We start from the raw sequence: 24594 nt of genomic DNA, 5'->3' as shown, positions 1-24594 counted from the left end.
GATGTCTACAGCAGCGATGAGTCGAAGTGGCCTGTAGGTTTCGTCACTAAGCAAGTGGTCTGTGTCAGTAAGATGGACGACACGTTGTGCACAACAAATAGCCGTGGAAGCAGACGAAAGAAAGTCCCAGCCTAAAATGAGTTCGTGGGAGCACGGGGATAGCACAGCGAATTGTATGTGATGAAGAATGTCGTCGATTAGCACGCGGGCAGTACAGAGAGCGGAAGGGCGAATCATCGTTCCCTGGGCTGTAACCAGTGTTGGTCCATCATAAGGCGTCGTGACTTTTCGAAAACGGGTACACAAATCAGCACTATTAATAGAAAACCCAGCCCCAGTGTCCACCAAAGCATCAACGTCCACGCCCTCAACTGAGACTGCAATCATATTGTAAGGGCGCGCTGGAGGAATTGGAGTACTGTGTAGAAATGCAGTTTGTCCTCCAAAAACTGCATTGCTCAGTTTTCCGGACGCCGATCAGAAGCGAGGAAAGCAGGCTGAAGAGGAGAAGAGGAGCGACGGTAGGGCGATGGTGAACGGCGTCTGGTTGATCGAAGACTACTGCGCAGTTCACCGGATGCTGGCGGAGATGGAGACCGACGCGGCGGTGACGAATAACGACGGCCCTGGTACAAGGCTCCTGCGATATAGTCTCGTTCGCGTATGTCGTACCCTCGGCGCTCATCTTGCTGGCGCTTGCGGCAAAAGCGTGAAATGTGACCACGATAGCCGCAATAATAGCACGTAGGGCGAGTCGATCGATAAGGCGGGTGGTAGCTTGTGTTAGATGCACCGGGAGAGAGAGCAGTGAGAGGGACAGATGATGGCTCAGGCGGTGGTGATGCAAAGCTCGTGGGAAAGCTTCTGGGAGGTGCGGCAGCAACCGACGCGTACGTTCGTGGTGGCGACGTCAAGCTGACGGTGCCTGATGGTGTGGCGACGGCATGCGAGAACGATGGGAGAGTACGATCGACAGTGGGCTGCAGGTGGGCCTTATGGGTCATGGACGTAAGCTCCTCCCTGATGACATCCCGCAATGACGTTGAAGAAGGCTGAATGGTACATACTGAAGGTAGTGTGAATCCCATTGATTCTAATTCTTCGCGTATTATCACCCTTATCGTTTCTCGTAGGTTTGGATCAGTCGTAATACGGGCCGCGTCACTGTCCGGTTGTAGGCGCATCGACTCAAGTTCTTCGAGGCGCTGACAGGTTGTCGCAATGTCAGCAACGGTAGCCGGATTCTGGATTGCAAGGGCATTGAATGCGACGGGTTCAATCTCCTTAAGAAGCTGGCGTACCTTGTCTGACTCTGTCATTGGGGTGTCAACCCGGCGAAAAAGTGAAAGGACATCCTCGATGTAGGATGTATACGACTCCCCGATGTGCTGTTTCCCGAGTCGCAAGAGCTTTCTTTGCGAGAGCTGAACGAACAGCCGGTGTGCCAAAGACATGGCGAAGCTGATCTTTGAAGGCTGACCAGTCGGGGATGTCGATGTAGTGGTTGAGGAACCACGTCTTCGCGACACCCGTGAGGTAGAATGACACGTAAGCGAGTTTGTAGGTGTTATCCCACCGGTTAGCAGCGCCGACACGTTCGAAATCGTCCAGCCATTCCTCCACATCTTCCCCGTGCATACCAGCGAAGGGATGGGGCTCACGCTGGAGGCTGTTAATGACGTGAAAAGGCGCTGCACGCGGTGGCGGAGTGGGAACGGCTGCAGCACCGACCTCTTCTTGGTGCGACATATTTCCGGACACCTGGCTCAAGCGGCGACCTGAACGTAGCTCCAGGGGGTAGAGTGGTCGAGAGGATGACGGGGGATCCAACAGCACCTCCACCACGTATGAAGTCTTGGTTTGGAAGACCTTTATTAGGCCCGAAGAACCGGCAGCCGACAGCTGAGATGAACGGACCAAGATGATGATGCGATGATGCTACGTGACAACGATGAGGATGCATGAGCAACACATGATAATGATGATAATGTACAGATGAAGAGGATTGGTATACTAAATGCCCACAATATATATATACATATATATATATATATATATATATATATATATATATATATATATATGTATATATATATTGCAAGGGAGTTTATTAGCGATGCCAGGTAGTAGGCAGGCAGCCGGTACAGACACAAATGCTCGGGCAGCCCAACGTCTACAGCTCGTGCCTACGCTCGCGCTCCGCACTCGGGGATGGTCCCACTAGTCAGTGCCTTGCGAATTCCCCACTACAATACCCCGGTGACGAAGACGAGCCATCCTTGCGACTCAAGGTGACGAGAGAACAGGAGGGTCATAGCAGGGCTTCAGGCGACTGACGTGGACCGTCTCACGACCAAGGCGACCCTTGTCTGTGAACGGCTTGAGTGGTTCAATCACATAAGTGACAGAAGAAGGGTGCTGTATGAAGCAGTAAGGGCCAGTATACTTCGGTGCAAACTTGGGAGTCAGACCAGGAGAGTGGAAAGGCAGTCGGAGCCACACCAGAGAACCGACGGGGAAAGTGTCCTGAACAAGATCACGGTCATGGCGATATTTTTGAAGGGCTTGATTATCGGCTGTGAAGGACCATGCAAGCTGACGACACTCTTCGGCATGTCCGGCCATTTCAGAAACTGGGCTGAACTCGGAGGCATCAGGATTGTATGGCAGATTTGTGTCGAGTGTGCTACATGGGTCACGACCATATGACAGAAAAAATGTAGAAAAGCCTGTTGTAGATTGAATCGCCGTATTGTAGGCGTACGTCACGAAAGAAAGAACAACGTCCCAATTGGAGTGGTCGGAATCAATATACATAGCGAGCATGTCTTCGAGGGTTCTATTGAAACATTCTGTTCGGCCGTTCGTCTGAGGGTGGTAGGCTGTTGATGTGTGGTGTACCGTACGGCATGAATGTAAAAGCTGCTGCAGAACTTCGGACAAAAATACGCGGCCCCTGTCACTCAGGAGCTTCCGTGGTGAACCATGACGAAGAACAAACCGATGCAAGATGAAGGTTGCAACGTCACGAGCACCAGCCGAAGGTTGTGCAGCCGTTTCGGCGTACCTTGTCAAATGGTCGGCAGCCACAATCACCCATCGATTACCACCAACAGAGCACGGCAGTGCGCCGTAAAGGTCAATCCCAACACGATCAAATGGGCGTGCAGGACATGGTGAAGGCTGCAGTTGACCGGGTGAATGAGGAAATGTCTTGCGCTGCTGACACAGGGAACATGAGCGAATGTGTTTGTGTACAAACGTGTGCATACCCTGCCAGCAATAAGGTTGGCGGATCCGCTCATACGTCTTTAGCGCACCAGCGTGTGCGTGTTGCGGCTCAGCATGAAAATATTCCCAGATATATATAACTACATATGGCTGGGTATGACTAGCAGCCATTTACGACCCACCACTCAGTAGTTGCGACGGTATAGCAAGCCATCCCGTATGGTGAAATGCGTTGCTTGGCGGCGAAGAGCTCGCGGGTAACCGAAAGTTGATGCGTCAGAAAGCATATTCAAGAGCGAGCCAATCCAAGGGTACTTCGGCTGTTTGGATGGCATGTCTGTGACGCTGACGGTAGAAAGGGGAAGGTCAAGGGCTGATATTTCCGTATCATCAGATTTCACGGGTGATCGTGAAAGCGCATCTGCGTCAGAGTGCTTTCGCCCCGATCAGTAGACGACGCGTATGTCGAATTCCTGGAGGCGTAGTGCCCAACTTCCGAGGCGACCAGAAGGATCTTTCAGTGAAGCCAACAAACATAGTGCGTGATGGTTAGTTACCACATCAAAAGTTTGGCCATACAAATAGGGGCAAAACTTGTTTAACGCCCACACAATCGCCAGGCACTCTTTTTCCGTAACGGAATAGTTGGCTTCTGCCTTAGTGAGGGCGCGGCTGGCAGCATAGGCGACCACATACTCCGTAAAACCTGGTTTGCATTGCGCGAGTACTGCACCAAGACCGACGCCACTTGCATCCGTGTCGGTGCAGTAGGGTCGTATTGACGCAGTACGGGTGGCGAGGTAAGGAGTTGGCACAGTGTTGCGAAGGATTCGTCACAGGCTGCCGTCCAACTCGACAGATCTGCAGGGCTGGCAAGAAGTTTGGTGAGCGGAGCGATGATAGAAGCAAAGTTCCGGACAAACCGACAAAAATAGGAGCACAGGCCCACAAAGCTCCGTAGTTCTTTAACTGTAGTCGGCTTAGGAAATTCGGCAACAGCACAAAACTTGTCAGGGTCAGGAAGAATGCCGGCTTTCGAGACCACATGACCAAGTAGGGTGAGTTGTTTAGCCCCAAAGTGACATTGCTTCAGCTTAAGCTGAAACCTGGCGTTTATAAGGCACTGTAGAATCTTGCGCAGACAAGTGAGATGCGAAGTGCAATCGGGTGAAAAGACCAACGTCATCAAGATAGCCCAAGCATATGTTACATTTGAGACCGCGTAATATGCTGTCGATCATTCGCTCGAATGTGGCGGGCGCATTGCAGAGTCCGAATGACATTACGATAGGTAAATTCCATCCGGTAAATACCATCCGGTGTGACAAATGCCGTTTTTGGACGATCAGACTGAGCCACTGGGACCTGCCGATAACCTGAGCGAAGGTCAAGCGAGGAAAAGAATTCTGCACCTTGGAGACAATCGAGAGCGTCGTCTATGCGGGGAAGAGGGTAAACGTCTTTCCTCGTATTGTTGTTTAGGCACCTGTAGTCTACGCAGAACCGGATCGAACCATCCAGGCGAGGACTCGAACGATTAGACGATGACGCCGCTCGTACCTCCGGAGCTGCGGCAGTTAGTTTTCTGTCTCAATGGAGATGGGTAATCGACGCATAGGCGATACAGAACGACGACTTGTTGAAGGAGAAGGCGAGCGGGAAGTAGAACGTCGAGAAGCGGAGGTTCGGGTGCTGAAAGCAGCTTGGGCATCGCGTTCGTGAACTTCAGGTGGCACAGGAGACGTGTGGTATGGAGGCCGAAACCAGTAGTCAGCGTATCTGGGTGCATTAACTGCGAAAACGTGCAACGTGACCTGGAATTTCGCAAAAGTAACATATGGGCCGGTTGTCAGCAGTGCGCCAAGGATTTCCGCCGTGCTGCTGTGTAGGTGGAAATGCCGCGGTGGAAGGTCGCACAGGTTGTGGCGTATACAGTGGCATACGAGGTGGAGGCATTGCCGCGACGGCCGCATAAGTTAGTGGCGCGGCAACAGGTGTTGGTGGAGAGGCAGACGTAGGTAATGGCAACGCCTCGGAGACCTGCTCCTGAATAGCCTGTCTGATTGTCGGCGTTAGGCAGTTCGTTGGTGCTTCGGTGGTCGGCAGATACGAAAGACGCGAAAGCTGTCAGGCGACCTCTTCGCATACATAGTCTTTTATCTGCTCCAGCAGGGTGCTGTCACCTCCCACGGCCAGGGCAGCGAGAGAGTCGTCTACTGTCATCGACCTCCGAACTGAAGCACGTTGTTTCCGAATCTCTTCCAAGCTCTGGCACAAGGTCACAAGTTCGAATACGGTACTTGGGCCCTTTGCCAGCTACATTTGAAAGGCATCATCGTCTATTCCTTTCAAGATATGCCTAATCTTGTCTTGTTCGGTCATCTCAGGGTTAAAAGCGCCGGCATAAATTGATGACATCTTCAATATAGCTTGTGAAGCTTTCGCCCTGCCTTAGTGCTAGTCCGCGTAGGCGCTGTTCAGCACGCAGCTTGCGCACTGCGGGGCGATCGAACACAGCTGCAAGGGTGGTCTTAAAAGCGGCCCAAGTGGTAAATTCAGTACGGTGGTTTGTGAACCACAGGCTGGTGACGTCTTAAAGATAAAATGGGACATACTCCAATTTCGAGGGGTCGTCCCACTTGTTGGCGGTGCTCACTTTTTCGAACATCTGCAACCAATCTTCCACATCTCGGTCCTCGGTGCCGCTGAAGAAGGGGGGATCCCTGTGACGCAGGGTGGTAAGTACGATGACCAGTTGAGATTGGGCCGTGCTTTGCAGGGTGGTACCTTGCTTGGTCGTCTGATCAGGCATTGCTGATGCAGTGGGCAGCTTCCGGCTTCGAAGTTCCAGGTTTGCGTACCCAGCATACTTTCACCACTTTGCAAGAGAGTTTAATAGCGACGGCAGGTAGTACACAGGCAGCCGGTACAGACACAAATACTCGGGCAGCCCAGCGTCTACAGCTCGTGCCCACGCTCGCGCTCCGCACTCAGGGATGGTCCCACTAGTCAGTGCCTTGCGAATTCCCCACTACAATATAAATATAAATATATATATATTTGGCCACACACTTCGCCCCCACACTTTACATATACTTGCGGAGCCCCTGCACACATGTCGTGATTATCATGTTCGGATGTGTCATTTACTTTCGTCGTCCTTTCGCGTCACGTCATACCAAATTTGGTATATGTGAAGCACGCGAAATGACCCCGAGAGCTTCATGAGCGTATGGCGTGTAGTCATGTCTTACATGACATGCATGTCATGATTTTCATGTAAGGGCCTGTCAATTATATTGGCAATGCAGTCATTTGATACCATACCAGTTTTGCAATATGTGATGTGAACGAAACCAAAGCAAGAACAGCAAGACCATTACATGTAAATCATGACATTCAAGGCACACGTCACGATTTTCATGTTATGAAAAGTCACCTATGCTGCTCGTCATACTGTCATGTTAACCCACACTAATTATGGTGTAGATTCGATCATCGAAATGTCCAGGAAGCTATAAGTCGTAGGAGGCTAGATGATAGATATATTGATTGATTGATTGATATGTGGGGTTTGACGTCTCTAAACCACCATATGATCATGAGAGACGCCGTAGTGGAGGGCTCCGGAAATTTTCACCACCTGGGATTCTTTAACGTGCACCCAAATGTGAGAACACGGCCTACAACATTTCCGCCTCCATCAGAAATGCAGCCACCGCAGCCGGGATTCGATCCCGCGACCTGTGGGTCAGCAGCCGAGTACCTTAGCCACTAGACCACTGTGGCGGGGCAAAATAGATAGATAGATGGATGGATAGATAGATACGCTCAAAGTCGCCGAAGTTCGCTAAGAAACGCTCCGTATTTAAAATTGCCATCAAATGTAGTCAAACTTCCGTGGTGTCTACCTTTTACACTTGCTTCTTTTAATGCGTGCTTGGCATCTCGACAGTTTGGGTGAACCACAAACACTGTCTGCAGCGGCTGGGGTAGTAAAGTTCAGATTTTCCTGATGATCTCATCTTCATGACCCAGGATGCGATAGACCACTCCAAGCTGTAGCAGAAGATTGAGTGGATGCCGGTGACCAGAGTTCATGACAGCAGAGATGCCGGATCTTATTTTGCTGACAGCTGCAGGGTGAACAGTGGCTAACTTGGACGCGTTCTCCACGCGCATATCCACAATTTTCAATGATTATGTTTGGCGTGGAGAACTATGAAGAAAGCTTCCCAGAAACGGGAGGTAATCTAAACCACACGTGTTCACCAACGACAAAGTTGGGGTTGCTTGATTTCGGTCGCTTGCTGGATTTCGTGCCGACCGTTTGTGCCTCTGCTATCTCCGACGACAGCGCAGTTCTGGCCGACTGGCTCGCCATACGCCATCTCCTGACATCGACAAGAGCACTCGCTGAGTGGTGCCCCGTCATCTGACTCCTCCGACCGTGTCCATATTTTCTATCTTCTCCTTGCTTCTGGGTGTCGCTGTCCCTGCGCCAAGCTTTCTCCTTCCCTCCTCTCAATCTCTATACTTTTTTATCCAATCCATTTAATCCCTCCTTATCCCATCCCTCGTGAGCTACTGCTGAGGTATCCTCCCCCTGAGAGACAATAACGGGGCTCACTTTTATCTTCTTTTCATTTAGGAATCACTATTCTAAATGCCGCGTCTTGCATATGTATAGCTCTTCGACCTTGTTTGCTCAATTGTCACGCGCTCTCGCAACTGCTCAAGCACCCCTGATGGGTGCATGCTGAAGCATTTGTCAGGTATGCTCACTAAGTCGTCTTGTGCGCAGTCCGAGTCCATCCCTCTTAAAAAAAGGTGCTGCTACTTACTTTGAGGTAGTAAATTGCTGTCACAACATTCACTACCCAAGTAGTAACTATAGGTAGTAAATGATAATGTAGTGAAGTTACTACCATGCCATCTACTAGCTGCAGTTACTACCTACCAGAAGGCAGGAACATAAAGTTAGTAAATGTACTACTATAATGGCACCTAGCTCTTGTTACTACTTAGTGAAGGGTAGAAAATTAAGCTAGTAATATTACTATCATGATGGTAACTAGTTCTTTACTACTTACTGGAAGGTAGTAAGCTGAGCTACTAAGTTTACTACCAAAAAGGTTACTAGGTTGGTTACTATACAAGCAGGAAAGTAGAATATGTAAATAAACTTTCACAGTAAACCTTTACTATTGCCGAGTAGCGATGCAAACTAGTGACAACACTTGACAACATTACTAAAGTTCATGAACTATAATGTTGCCAAATAGTGTAATAAAATACAAAACTGCATGATACTATATATAAAGAAAATGCATCAGCTTAACTCGCAGAAATTTAGGTTGGATAAAAATCATGAGTGGAGATTCATTTCATAACAAGTAAGTATTAACAAACACTCAGCTTGGCAGTAAAAACAAAAATACAGATTATGAATGAAACATTTATTTAAATTGTGGGGCTCCTCAATCGTTCGCCATGTTTCTTTTCTATAGCTGCGATTAACCACTTCCCTTGTGGTTGATACACACTTTAGCCCGCAGAAGCGTCCCAGCACAGGAAATGCGTTTTGATTGTGCGGTGCATATTGCACTATAAATGCATAATATATCTGCACAAGGGCTGTCACACCAGCAATGACATCCAGGATCTCCACTGACAAGTCTTCAAACTTTGCGACGATCTCCACTGCATTTCGGGGCCTTTCAGGTCCAATGAGGTGTAGGCATTCTGTAATAAAAAGCAAATAAGCAAATGATGAACATCACATGACTGAATACCGGCATGAATAAATATCAACAAAATGAATATTCGCTTCAGTTAAACTTCCTGCCTTTCTACTGTTAAAAACTTAATAAGTTCAATGGTGTTATGATTAGAAAGCGCAACACTGTGGAATATCGAGCTTACTTTTGGCCGATGTTAATTAACATGCACCTAAAGCTCATTCTTGCTGCGAATTCTTGCAGTTTTGTATTTCTACATATTTATAACATTCCTCATTCATGTTGCAAATTTTTGTAACTTTCGTACCGTCTACTGATTTTTTTTAATCTCACTGACATTTCTGCACCCACCCCTTCTTGGGCCTTAATAGGGCCTGAAGTATTTGCAAATAAATAAAGACTCACGAAGAGGACACACGATACAGGCGCTAACTTCAAACAAAGTTTATTACCACCGGACACTCGCCTATATCACCAGAAGAATGTCACATGACATATATGATGAGCAAAAAAACATTAATTTCCTAAAAAATACAATTCCTTATCACTGAGCATAAGCGAGGGAGTGATGACACACTTGGACCCCAGTGATGCGAAAGCCTCAGCCTCAATAATATCTCTAGTCAGCTTGTCATTCTCTTGATAACTGTACATGCATTGAATATCGGTGAGCAGCCGCAGGATTTACATTGACTGGCCAGCCAACTCCCTTGGCCATTTTTCATTTTCTTACAATGTTCTCTTAATCTATCATTAAAGCAACGGCTCATCTGTGCAATTGATGCGAAAGCCTCAGCCTCAATAATATCTCTAGTCAGCTTGTCAAACATTCTCTTGATAACTGTACATGCATTGAATATCGGTGAGCAGCCGCAGGATTTACATTGACTGGCCAGCCAACTCCCTTGGCCATTTTTCATTTTCTTACAATGTTCTCTTAATCTATCATTAAAGCAACGGCTCATCTGTGCAATACACTATTTACCACAAGATAGCGGGACAGATAAACAATGCAAATGACGCAGGGAACAAAAACAGTTTGATGTTTCTTATTGCAACCTTTGGGTTTTCCGTCGTGGTCATGAAGGCCACAAAGGCTGGCCAACTTCTTGTGAGTCGAAAAGACACCGCGAACTTCAAAGCGCTTAGCTCATTTTTTTAGGTTGTGCGATATCTTGTGATAGTATGCTATGACGACTAGGTGCTTCGGTTTCTCGGCATCATGAGGCGCTGTAGATCCCGGGTTGCGAAGCCTACGAAGCAAGCCTGCTGCAACGAAAGTTTGAACATGCAGAGCATAACCTGCTTTTGACAATCAGTCTCCCTGATTATGAAAACTTTTAGCGATTTTGTGCTCACAAAATTTGCTTAATGCATGACGGAAATAATGATTGATAATGCCTCTTTTTACTAGTTTGGAATGAGCCTGTTGGTAAGGAAGGACCGCGGTTTGTTTATGCATGGTTGGTTTGCCCAGCAAATACAGTTAGGGTAAAAGGTAAAGAAGATAACGAGGAATTTTAGAGCATCGCTCTCAGACAGTTCGTAAGTAAGAGTCAAGGATTTAAAACACTAAGAAAATTGCTAAGCTTTTTTTTACCAAACTTGCCTCATATATGCTGTGTAGTTAGCAAAACAAGATAACCATCGACATACCTTGTGGGGTACACGTATCCCGAAGGAGTACGGCCACCAGCGTGGGTCCGGTCTTAGCGAGCCGCAGGGCACGCATTAACCGTCGCCGTGACGAGAACACGATACTGCTCAACGTCGCAACACTTCATTGTGGCATCACCAAACGTAGTACAGCCCGTTGAAAAAAGGCGCGGCGGGTAAGCAAGTAGGCTTATCCACGCCACGGGCACAAAGTACTACACAGGGTGCCACGAGCACGTCTCCGCGGTTAAGGTGATCCACGGAGACACCGGAACAAAGGCCCGGTTGCTCCAGCGAGGGCGAAGGCGCTCGCGTTGGCTTCGAAGGGAGACGGGTCGGCGTAGCGAGGCCACGCACTAGGACACCGTACCGCCCTTCGGCCGTGCATACGCAGCGGGGCAACAAAAGGTGAGCGTTTTCCGCTGGCGCGAGGCGCCGTCAGCGAAATCTGACGAGCCCCCGAGAGACGGGAGTCGATGGACGGAAACATTGCGTGGCTCACCGTTTGCTGTCCCGGAGAGTATCTGACGGTCCGCTCCCGACGCAGCGCGCGAAAACCTCTCGGGAGTCCCCGCGCGCGGCGCCACAGTCCACATCCGCTTCCGGGTGAGGGAGTTAAACGTCACTCCGCCCTTCCCAGCACGGCAGACAACAAAGGAGGGCAGGCATGTCGGGACACGAGAACGGCAGAAAAGGCAGGAAAGCCCACGCAAAGGCAGCGGGCCAGCCTCAATTCCCACATCCTGAATATTTTCTTGACGTTCAATTTATCAAAACGTATAGGTTAATCGATCTGTCAATTCTACTTTAGAATATGTCGCTTAAAATGGGCACTATGCATAACCCCAAACAAATTCCGCCCTTTTGAATAAAAGGCTTCTCATCCCATGAAATGTACGTCGACTTGAGGTAAAATGATGAAACTTTCTAGAAACCGACTCTTAGGAACACCACACTCGGTTTGGAATCTAACAGACCCAAGCAAATCTATGCACTCTTCAACCGCAGAAAGCAACACATCATGCAGGATAGAATAATACAAATAATTCCTCATAATCTGTTGCTTCCTGCGGTTAAAGAGTGCATAAATTCGTTTAGCTGAGTTGGATTTCAAACCAAGTGTGGTGTTGCTATCAGTCAGTTTCCAGAACTTCTACCATATTACCTCTATATAGTATGCCCTTAGCCCTTATAGCGATTTGTGCGTGCATGCTGTACTTAATCTGCGTTTGCCGGAGTTCCTGTAACTATGCTTAATCACGTTTATTCTGAGCTTTACAGCTACTTCTGAGCCATTACAATGAGACGATGTGGCTTTCTACAGCTTTCCTACATTTTACCTCTATATAGCATGGGATTATTATGTTATGCAAGGACAGCGCCACTTTAATGCGTACTACAAACATAGGCGTATTAGCCAGGAGGGGGGAGGCAAGAGAAGCGCAACCCCCCTCGCTCGCCCCACAGAGAAAAGTTGGGGGGACTGAGCCCCGCTACATTTAACCGTGGTCACTGTCGGTTGCATGCTGGGGAAACCAAGAACTAAGGTGAAGTTTTGCTTCACCACAGTAATCGCTAAATTACCGTTGTTACGAGAAAATGAAAATGGTGTCTCTCATAATCATATGGTGGTTTTGGGACGTAAAACTTCACATATCAAAATGAAAATGTTACCAGGGGATGATTTGATACAGAAAACATTTTGCGAAATTTCTGCTGTGACAATTGTCCCTGAATGCTCCTTGTTGTGCGATACTGAATATATACAAGTGATGTTATCAGGACATGACGTTCATCCATATTGTAGAAGTTTAGCCAGACATGGCGTGCATCTGTATAGTAGGAGTACATATGGAATATCAATCTTTTGTCATAAATTTATATAGGTAGCATAGTAGCCATAATCACTTTGCACCAACTCGTTATCTGCACAATACCTTTACCAAAGCAGATTAAACTTTACTTTACCAAAGCAGATCTGTGGTAGAATACATGACTGCCACACGAAATGCTGGATTTGGATTCCTTCTGGAACCCGATTTTTATTCTTAGCACTCATAGTGTCAACGCTGCCAATGCCAGATTTTTGAAAGGTTCTCGTGTTTAGATTAAAACGTCTGTTGTTGCTGTTCCTACGTAGATACAAACTTTAGGGCGCATACCCGCATGCCGCAGCCTGTGATGTACAGGTATAGGAAATATGACTGAAAGAAAGAGTTTCATGACGTACACACGATTTTCACGTTAGTTCGTCAGCATACGCATGTTGTCATGTTTTCGTGCCCCGTACCATGCTGCTTTCGGTCTGTACTAAAGTGATCAGGCAAATACGAGAGTATTAACACGTAGCTAACGAGATATATAAATAAGCAGCTATAAATGCTCAAAACAATTTGGTTCTCTAGGGATTGCCCTGGATTTAAAATGCCATGTTTTAGTGACCTGCTTCTAATCATTGAACATTCATTCAATATTGCAAATATATTGTGTTAGAGAGGCCGGCAATACTATAACTGTATTCGAGCGGAAAGTTGCGAGATAGTGCTTAAAAAGCGTATTATGTAATACTATTATGTGCAAGACGCAAGACATACATATATACACATGTTGTCCCAGTGCTTGCCGTTTAAATCTAGCTACGTGTCCCTTTTTTACGCTTTTCAACCAGCGCTGTGTGTATGAAAAACCACACAGTGCAATTGCGTCTGGCTGAAGAGTGAGGGAGAGTATTTCCTTCCCACTAACGAAAGAGTTGGTTCATCAATGACTACTAACACATGCATATATGTACATTTTTGTGGACAAAGATCTTTTACTACAAATAAGCAAACAATATTTCAACATTAACAAGGAAATTGTTGACCACGTGCACCAGTCTACTGTCACGTGACAGGGTACATTGAATAATTGAACTCTTGCCGCCAGGTGGCGCCATTGGCCCTTTCTCACGATTTTCAATGAAATAAAGATATTGCCCCGTACCACTGACATAGTGATAAACACGACGAACAAGAGGACTACAGCAGATAAACTGCCCGCGAGCTCTTCGCATTGGCAGTTAGCTGAACAAAACAGTTGTGTGTGTAATATATGCATATACCTTAAAGTCTGCGCCCACGGGGTCTATTTTCCAGGTAACAATACAGCTCCTAGCGCGATAAACAGGGTTGGTTTGAGTCGCTATGAGGGACGATCTTTCCATCCGTGTAGTCATATTATTTTATGTTCCGGGTAGTTGTCTGTCCCTTTATTTTTAATGGACGATGCGGGGATCTGAGGCGCGCCTCAATCATTTGGCAGGCATTCTCGCCGTACTGCCGCTTCGTTGCCTCTCTCCATGCTCTGGTGATGGCACGTGGCGATAGACGGCGCCACGTGGTTGCTGTGCCAAAAAGTTCCGCGTTTTTGATAGTGAGGCGCTCAGCGGTTTCTTGGAGAGCCTTCATACGGGAGCGGAAGTATGTGTTGACAGTGTTGAACGTGCTCTTCTCGTACAAGATGTCGTTGAATTGTTCTGTGGGGTCTTTGCCTAACAAACATTGTAAGTTTTTGTAGTCAATAAGCTCACGCTTTGGCTTCTGGACTTCCCTTCGTAGAGCTCCTATTGTTGCACTCGAACTGTCTTGCTTTCCCGTGATGCGCTTCTCGATATTGGCTTGATTCGCTTGGCTGCGGATACTCAGCATCACGATGTCTCATTCGCAAGGACGCAATCGTTCAGCACTTTTTGGCCAATCTTGCCAGGCAAAGCCACAAGCACGTAAATAATTTGCAAGCAGTACTGGAGCGAACTTATGAAGATGATGAATTTTCAAGCATAACTCATATCTACTCATGGGGGATCAGGGAAGAATTTATTTTATAATTAAGTGAGACATTTTCGGTATTCAATATCTATTCCCCAAAAAAAAAAAACAACGTACGTAAAACGGAAGGAGTGCAATGACTGTTTTTCAATCATTCAGATAAGCCAGTATAGTCGTAATCAGTGACAGAAATTTGTATGAACAAAGAAACCCTTTTTATGTAAAAATATTGCCATGTTCCATTTCCCAAGTTTTTGTTATCGTCCCAAAACACCACACGATTCCGCAGAATCGACGAGGGCGAAAGCAATGGTGGCTTCGACAATTTCTTCGATGTATGAGACCGTCGTTCCTTTGTTAACATGTTTGTACTCATTGCTGAAATTCGTGAGCATAACCGTTGCTTTGCCTCCCCGCAGCTCTGCGATTCCTCTTGCGACGCAAATATTTCGGGTGACCAACAGATACTGACTGCCTTCAATGACGCCTTCAAAGTCAGGTGATTAAGGAGCGCCGACGGAAATAATGACGCTTGAGCGAGGCGGAATGGTGACTTGTTCTTCCAGCACATTCAAGGCATGGTGTCCTGACGGCGTGTGCGGCGGTAGTGCTTCTGTGGATAACGTTATCGACTTTGTTTTTAGGTCGATGACAGCACCATGGAGCCATAAGAAGTCCATGCCAAGGATGACATCTCTCGAGCAACGCTGTAGGACCACGAAGTCTGTAGGATAAATACGGCCGTTAATGGTGACTCTCGCTGTGCAGATTCCTGCAGGCGTTACGAGATGACCTCCGGCTGTGCGGATTTCAAGGCCTTTCCAAGCTGTCCTAACTTTCTTTATAACTTCGCAGCGAACGACCCACTGATGACAGAATAGTCGGCTCCAGTATCGACGAGAGCGGTCACACTGTGGTCGTCGATAAGAACGTCGAGGTCGCTAGTTCGCCGTCTCGCATTACAGTTAGGGCGTGGCGTCGGGTCACGGCTGCGTCGGCTTGTTCCGCTGCTTCCATGTTGCACCGTCAGGCCACCTTCGGTAAATGAGCTTTCGCCGTCAAGGCTTTCACCCTCGCCGATTCTGCGGAACTTTCTCAAAAACTGCAGGCGCGGTTTGCGCTGAGAATCGTGTGGTGTTTTGGGACGATAACAAAAACTTGGGAAATGGAACATGGCAATATTGTTCCAGGAATATTATTCACACAAGTAGGAACTTAATTTGTTTAGTTTCATGAAAGTAAGTACAAACGGCATCACAAGTGTTCTCACAAGTGTTCTTGTGGCTGAAGGCTATAGATCCGAAGCACCGAAAAAAGTATGTTCTCACTTGAGAAGTGCATCCCCAGGTTAACGAATGAATTAACACAAAGCCTTTTTTTCTTTTTGCTTGAAGATCATTTTTCACTCTTTTCACTTGTTCCTCTTCTAACTATAGTTTGGTGCATCCACAGGGTAATAGTATTAATTATTTGAAATTATTAAAGGCAACATAAGTTACAATATGGCCAATTGCGCCACATGAAACGGCTGTCTGCCAAAGCTGAAACTTCAACAGTGGTCTAGTGGCTAAGGCACTCAGCTGCTGACCCGCACGTCCCAGAAACTAATCCTGTCCGCTGTGGCCGCTTTATCGATGGAGTCGGAAATTCTTCGGGCCCGTGTGTTTAGATTTAGGTGCAGGTTAAAAAACACCAGGTGGTCGAAATTTCGGAGCAATCCTCTATGGCGTATCTCATAATCTTATGATGGTTTTGGGATGTTAAATCCGAGTAAATATCATTATTATTATTATTATTATTTAATACTACCACAGCTATTACCGCCTGTGACCAAGGGATCCCAGAAGAATATGAAATTTTGTTCGCAACTTGGCATAAAGGAGACTTGTTCAGAAGACAAGTAAATCCGGACACTTTCGTGGAACACCTTTAACAGTGCTTAAAGAAACTGGTGCCACACGAGTACATTCGGTGCTTTCAGGGCAGAGCCATTCGTGAAGCTAAACAATCCCTCGAAAGAAGAAACGTTCTCCTTTACTTTTTCTTCGCAAAAAACTTGACCGTAGTTCTACCGGGAAAAGTTCAGTGGTATCACTGACAAAAAAAAGACACAAGCCTCCATACTTACATGCGTCGTTGGGACTACAAAAGGAACCTATAGTCTTGCCGAGAACAGCGATGCCACTTACCATGACACCGCCCACGCAAGCTGCACTTTCGCAATGGTGCACGAGTGGCTCGAGGGTGCTGCTCATGGTGTTATATGCACATGTCAGATACGCCAGTGACGGTGCCCCGAGTCATCTCAAGAACAGATACAAACTCTACAAACTTGCAGGAACCAAATACACTTTGGAGCAGCGGCTATTTTCCACAGCGAGCTGCTGAGCGCAATCAAGTTGCAGGCACGCTGCTTGTGCCACCATGCACCTTCTGCGTCATTAGATTACCGTCATGCCACGGGAAGCGATAAATATCCAGCGGTGCATCCTCTACATGGTGATACACTCTTCATGGTGTGTACACAGGCTTGCATTCGCAAAAAAACCTTGAAACCGATTCTTGCGAAGCTTGTGACTAAGCCTTGCGGCACACTCGGTGGCTAAGATCCACATACAAGTTTTTGTGAAATGTGCAGAAAAATGTAGTCTTTGCCTTTGAAACCATCTCTTCTTGTATTTTTCTTGGTAAATCCGTTATTTATTGACATACACAAAACACATTCACGACCTAAAATGATTGATAAGGCAACTATATATAGCTTCCTGCTCGCTCGATGTCATGGTTATTCAGTTTACGTAATTTTTTACCACTTTTCATGCTTTGTAACTTCATTCGCACAAAAGTCATGCAACATATTTTTACATTTTACGTTAGACCATGTGCTTGGGTTTGATTCCGAAGAGTTTGAAAGAAATCGAAGATGGCTTTTTTTTAATGGTCCTCAAAATATTGCATTTTCAGAAACATGTCCTCAGTTAAATGTTCCTGCTTAACGTTTGACATCGCTCTCAGCAATAGCATTACAAAAATTGTTAACATAACATGGGGCAATGCTCTTGAAAATTTTGGGAACTCTGACATTTATATGCGCGGAGAAAAATATAAAATTTGAGAAATATTGAACTATGACTGAAATTCGTGATTTTTTCGCTTCAAAGAACAGTGCCAAAACTGCAAGGTAATAACCTTTTATCAAACTATTCTCAGTATGTGGCCTAAACTTTTCAGACTTATAGCCACAACAGTTTTTTTTTCAGGAATTCATCAAAATCCTATTTTCACAAAATTCAAAAGAAACGGTTGCAGCTCAGTGAACACTTGCGAATTTTTTTAAGGTAAAAGTTTCTTTTTTTGCAAAACAAAAAGTGGTTTTGTGGTTGTGGAAACTTGAAAAACAAAACATATTTTTTCAGGCAAAATTAAAGGGGGTCAATGGACATGCACCGATGTTCTTATGAACACAGCCAGAAGAGCTATTTCGTAATTCCCTGCAGCATAACGTCCGCTTTTGTAATCACTGTCGCATTGAAAAAAAAAAAGCCTACACTTCAGAAGTAGAAATTGGAAGGAGAATTCAAAATTACTAACATCTGCTTCACGTTTAGATAACGTACAGCACGAAAACCGCTTCGGCAACTGGAGTTATCACTGCCCGTAAGCCAGTGCTCTTCTGAGTTACGCGATATTGGGTCCAAAAGATACAATTTGTTATTTTCGCTTAAAGGGACACTTAAGGCAACTATTAGGTCGAAGTTGATTTTTGAAATAGTGGTCCAAAAACCCCGCAGTGTTACTTTTCTGCCAAGGAAGAGCTTTGAAATTAGATCAAAATTTACTGGTCTGCATTGCGTTCGCTCACTTCAAATTTTCCGCTTATACGGAGAGTCTGCCGTCACTGTCGTAAAGCATTGCCCGGCTTTACTGCGCGGCCACCGACACTAGTAGCAGCAGAAGGAAAGTAGCGTGAGCCACAGCAGCAACAATGGCCATTGAACAGTGTTTAGCCATGGTCTTCAAGATTGCAGGTTACAACCGAACTAGACTGTACCTGCGCGGTTCAAGTGAACCCTGATAGATGGCACGACTTGTCCAGTTTACCTAGTTCAACTAAGTATAGTGAACAGGATACCTATAGTAATTGTATACGCTACCTTTAGGTAGTAGAGTAGCGCATTTGGTTCACAACACCACTAGCAACCATGCACTGCAGAGAAGTTGGTCCACCGCCCGCACCGCTGAAAGTGCATGGTTGCCATCCTCGCGAAATCTGGCAAGTGACCATCGTGCGCTCTGTAGCTCGTTAGCTATGACAAACTGGTGCTTTTAATTGATTCAGATAAATGTCCTTAAGCTCTGATGTTAAAGTATGTGCGTAGATTTGCCACCATTTTCGAAAAACATACTGAAATATGCAATGCTGTAGACCTAGTGGGGATAAGGTCCCTAGACGAAACAGCTATCCAAGGTAGCACTACTTCCCCTTTCCTCCTCACTCATGTGCCTGGAGAGTTCCCTAGAAGGTTCAAAACCTTCATAAAAAAAGAGGAGGTTTTGGTTTATTTGCTATGGCAAATAGATCTGAATAAAACAAAATGGAAAGAAATGGGTCGTAGAATAAACGGTTACCTATTTGAATACCATTGGGGATACAATCTCCCCAATGCTATTTACTGCGTGCTTAGAGAAGGTTTTCAGAAGCCTAGAATGGGAAGAGTTAGAGATAAGAGTTATTGGAGAGTACCTTAGTAACCTGCACTTTGCCGATGGCATTGCACTGCTGAGTAACTCAGGGGACGAATTACAACTCATGATTACAGAGTTAGACAATGGGAGCAGAAAAGTAGGTCTTAAAAGTATTCTGCAGAAAACTAATGTACAATAACCCCGGAAGAGAACAGCACTCTTAGATAGGTAATAGTGGGCTTGAAGTTGTAAAAGACTATGCCTACTTAGGACAGGTAATAACCGTGGATCCGAACCACAAGATTGAACTAGAAGAATAAGAATGGGGTGGAGAACATTTGGCAAGCACTTTCAAATCATGACTGGCAGATTGCCACTATCCCTCAGGAGGGATGTATAAAACAGCTGCATCTTGCCGGCACTTACCTACGGAGCAGAAGCAGAGCCAGAAGGGTGACGAACAAAAGTTCTCGCCGGGCGCCAGTTGCTGCATTGTATACACCCCACAAATGCTTTTGACCTTTGCAACATTATGAGGCGATCCCCTATCTACGTGAAGCCACAGAAAATGTCGACTGTACCTGAATACTCAGAGGAGCACGCACCCTTATTTTAAAACCAACTAAAATAACTTCTAGGCAACGCTCGCCACTAATATTCAGTCAGAGGCGTCCCCGCATCCAGGACTATCAAACAACATAATCATACAGAGTTTCCAAATTTGGTGTCAGTGGTTCTTTGAGAAACAAGAGAGCAGAGTGGATCAGGGAACGAACCCGGTTAAGAATATCATTGTTGAAATCAAAGAGAATCGGGCATGAGCCAGTAATGTATTGTGTAAAGACAGGATAACCGCTGGTCATTAAGGATAACTGACTGCATTCCCGGAGAAGGCAAGCGGGTTAGGGGGAGACAGAGTCAGGTGGCCAGATGAGATTAGGAAGTTTTCGGGTACAAAATGGCAGTAGCAAGCACAAGACCGAGTTGGCTGGCAGAACATGGGAGAGGCCTTTGTCCTGCAGTGGACGTAGATCTTTCCAGACGTCTCTGTCGTCTTTCCCATTTTATTTTCATATGTGCCGCGCTAACAAAAGCTAAGTTCAGGCTGATGATAGTGATTATTATTTGAATATAAACGGCAAAGCACAAGAGCAAGTGGGATGTGTGTTACTCACTTGGCAATGTGCTATAGTTCTATATTACACACCAATAGCCATGGCCCATGGCGTATCGCATCGTACATCGTAGGTTGTCCAGATATCCGAAAGTGTTTTTTTCTTGCTTATCATGTGGCACAGTGAAGATGCTTCTTGCCGGATCGTGTCAGGGACACTAGGGCGTGACGTTGTGACAAGTGATTACAGCCAGCTTGTGCACACGGAAGAAAAAACCACGGCCAGACTAATACGAGTTTGTCTAGCAGCACTGTGATGACAGTTTTTTTTTTATGGTCAAGTACGGTCATTTCGACAATCGTGGTGCCAGGTAATTCTGGTGCGGTGCGCGAACTTCGCAAACAATGCGAGTGACCCGAAGCAGTGCATTTCGGCTCCTTCGTGCCGCGTTCTGTAGAAAATGGCTCTAGAACAAGCTTAAGAATGTCGCCTGCAAAAACAGAACGTGCCTTCGCCGTGTTGCTAACTAGGCAAGATGGTGGAGTTATGCGCTACTGTGCTCCCGTATGGAATTAAGTTTACCCAGGCGAAAATTGAACTTTTGAACCACTCGCGAGATTCCACATAGACATTCCACATCAGTCCGGCAGTTTTTTTGCAGCGAAAGCTGTTACGAGATCACAACTTGGGTCACGCGCGGCGCCGTAGTTGTTCGAAGCTGCAGGTGTCCATAACCACTATCGCTCGAAATAAAAAAAAAAAAGGTACCTAGTACCAAGGACACCATAGGGCTTGAACTCGCAGAGCGTTTCTTTTCTCACAGAATCCATCCGGGTAACTAGGATCTGGGAAGCTTTCGCCACGCTTTTTCCTTGAAGATCTTCATATGCCTAGGTACTATCTATGAACATGTGCGATGGAATTTTATCTCTAGGCCAGCTTGTTGCTGTCTTTTTGGCGTTGGCGGGAGAGGTTTGTTGATGTTGCTGACGGACAGGGTGGTGCATACGTGGTCTGCCACCGAGGTGTGTAGCCCTGCCGTGCCGTCACTTAACGTCCGTGCTTGTTTTTACTTCCGTGTACCGTTCTGAGAGCATCCAAAGACGGCACCAGATGGGTTTTCTTGCCATTATGTATCAGTGTTCATTGAATTGACATGAAAAAAAGCACTTCACTCATCATATTACGGGTGTCACACGGACAAATTTTATTGCGATCAGTCTCGATTTGTATTGTGTGCCGATTCATGGTCACTATCAATCGCAATTCGGGCACCGAGACACCGGATCCAGATTTGAATGGCTTCTGCACAAAACTCGATCCAGATTAGTCTGAACCGAGTATAGACGTCCGACTCTGGAGTTTTGTAGACACGCAGCACCACCTATCGACGCAGTTTTGAGTAGTGCAAGATCCGACTCCCTTGCACAGTTTGCTGCACAACCAGGTGCAACTACAGCATACGAAACAACGATTGAGCTAAATATTAAATGTATTTGCACAATGAATACTCAGAAAAAAAGCTTTGAATTTATCTCCGCAAGTCGGGCGCATCACCGAATCGCCGTGAAGTGCTTACTGGTTCACTTGTCTAAATGACGGCGAGAACAAGATCAAACGCAACAGCTCCGCGCTTTACGAAAAAAAGACCCTAGTTTATGCTACTGTTGTATTGGGAATTGCCACGTACGTAGATGACTTCAGTTTTACTGATTTCCGAAGCTTTCGCAAAGCATAATTGCGAGAGTGCTAAATACAGGCCATAGCGAACGTGTTGGGTATGCGAATACTCGCGTTCTCCACAGCCGTTCGCTTGAGTAACTGTGATAACGTAGGTGTCATGCTATTGTTTTGAGTAGCCTTGACGAAGAACCATGGTAACTTTGATTATGAAGCTTAACATACCCTCTACCGCGGTTCGCAACGTGCAACAGTAGACAGGTGACGCCCGGCCGCAATAAACATCGCACACGCTGCAACAACCGACAATCTGAAGTTTTCGCTATCACACAGCATTACGCACACTAGGGTTTTGAAGGGTCTAAGTGCCGGCTTTAACTAGGAACTGCAAACACATGCATCAAACAGGTAAATCGCAATATGATCACGACCACACTGTTTTTTTTTTTCGTTTGTCACCGGCATTACCGCTCTGCTATCTCGGAGGCATTGGTTTCGCCTTTTGTTGTACACTGAGAAAGTGGACACTTATGTATCTCCATTTGCAGTATATACACACGGAAGACAACTGTTAACAGAGCACTCGAGCATGCGTAATAAAACCCTTCAATGCACAGTAAGCAACTGCAAGCAAGAATGCAACTTCAAACCGAAAATTACCAGGGTCATTGATTGATATCTGGGGTTTAACGTCCCAAAACCACCATTTGATTAAGCGAGACGCCGTAGTGGTGGGCTGCGGAAATTTCGACCACCTGGGGGGTTTTAACATGCACCCAAATCTGAGTACACGAGCCTAACACATTTCCGCCTTCATCGAAATGCAGCAGCCGCTGGCGGGATTCGATCCCGCAATCTGTGGGACGACAGCCGAGTACCTTAGACACTAGACCACCACGGCAGGGCCCACCAGGGTCATTAGTGCCGGATAAAGTGGGATTCGTACCACTGATCGCATAGATTGTTCGTGTATGCACTTAGTTTAGTGCTTGCCACAAAACTAGCTAGATGTCATGCAATGCTCACTTGCACTTAAATGGACAGGTGCAGCAATCCGAAATAAATCAAACATATTTTGCATTCTGCCCGCACTTCGTTTTGATGAGCTTCTTACTTTTATGAAATGAGCTTGGATTGAAGGAAGAAGCTTGCGAGGTCCTCAATTTTCAGAAAACCGCACCTTAAGACAAAGAAAAAGGAGGGCCTAGCACGTTTGCTTGCTTACGGCTCTCTGTGCATTACCAAATTACGGGCGGCGCGGCGACTGGGGCGCTGTTGGTGGCGTTTTTGCAACGCTACCTGGGCATAGTTTGGCGTCTATAGCAGCATCCGGTCCAGCTCTACCCTGGTCGTTATCAAAAGTGCACGTGCGACACCGGCTATAGATATCCTGCCCACTTGCGGCCACAATCGGGCCTGATCCACATAAAATTTCTTCGTCATGATGGGGTGTTTTCTTTTCCTGGCTGACGAAAGCATCTGTTGATCACTGTTCAGAAATGTGATACCCACAGAGGCCAAACACAATGACGTGATATGTCGTTTGTAATGGGACCACCGGGATTGTCAGTGACAAATGTTGAAACTACTGCGATTATATTTTAATAGAAAAATTATGCTTCCTACGAAGTAGTATCGCTGACAAAGAAATTACACTTCTAAAAAATGCATATTGTACGCGGGATTTCACCCCGAACAGCCCACAATGCAACCGCCCCTGCATTAATTCCGCAGCGTGTTGAATATCAAACACTTGTCCCGGATTCCCAGACGCAAGCTTAACCATCGTTTATACAATTGCCTTACCACGATAACATGTGTACCACGCCTCGTCCAGATACGCTACTTATTTCAAGTGCATACCCACATGCAAAGAGTTCACCTACGTGTACGACTAATTGCAAGGCCCCTAAAATAAAGCAAAGAAGCAACCAGCACTCTTGAAACGCTTGATGGCTGTAAAAACCGGAAATAGAATTACTCTAAGCTACCTAAAGGTAGCATATACAATAACTCTAACTGGAACCGACAGAGAGCGAGAGCGTGACAGGAGTACGCGATCATACCCACCTTGCCAGCAGGACACCATAAGACACCATCCACGCGCATACAAAAATCGCAGACAACACACCCGCCATGAAGCAACAGGTTTTCCTGGGGATAAATAACTCTACATGTTCCAATTGTTCCAAGTTACCCGCATGGATTCTGTGAGAAAAGAAACGCTCGGCTTGAATCTGGGTCCGCTGCGTGCTAGCCACGTATTCTATCACTGAGCCAGGCCAGTGCTTGGGACTTGTTCACAAACTTGCCTCACGCAGGACTGATGTCGTGAAAGGAATCCCATTAATATGAGTAATAAAGTATTTTAAAACAGCAAAAAGAAAAATGAGATGTCACACAATGCGAATAGCGTAACGAGTGGGTCGTCCATGCTCAAACCCAATAAAAAAGCAAAGCTTGTTCTTGATCACCTAATCAAGGTGCGCATACCCCCTTCAGGCATAACGCCTCATCGTTGTGCTACACCATGAACGATTGCCACGAAATTCCTTGCAAGTGTGTAGCGAATACCACGCTTCTCAGAAGAATGACAAAAAATATAGCATAGCAAATGCTGGCCTAATACCCAGAAATTGTTATTATTAACGCCGTAGCGGGTCCCCAGCAAATGTGCTT

The 24594-nt window shown here is 46.3% G+C and overlaps 1 protein-coding gene and 1 long non-coding RNA gene across 2 annotated transcripts in view; both read right to left on the bottom strand.

The window, feature by feature from the left end:
• The window catches only part of LOC142775953 (uncharacterized), a 96098-nt gene that overhangs the window by 57965 nt on the left and 13539 nt on the right, over positions 1–24594 (bottom strand). The gene's annotated exons all lie outside the window — the stretch shown is intronic.
• Positions 8676–11255, bottom strand: LOC142775954 (uncharacterized). Its single transcript, XR_012887177.1, has 2 exons — positions 10629–11255; positions 8676–8976 (listed from the first exon to the last, which is right to left on the bottom strand). It is a non-coding gene; the product is annotated as an uncharacterized LOC142775954 (long non-coding RNA).

Source organism: Rhipicephalus microplus, chromosome X (assembly GCF_043290135.1).
Source record: "Rhipicephalus microplus isolate Deutch F79 chromosome X, USDA_Rmic, whole genome shotgun sequence".
Lineage (NCBI taxonomy): Eukaryota > Metazoa > Arthropoda > Arachnida > Ixodida > Ixodidae > Rhipicephalus > Rhipicephalus microplus.
This window is presented reverse-complemented; position numbering and strand designations above follow the sequence as displayed.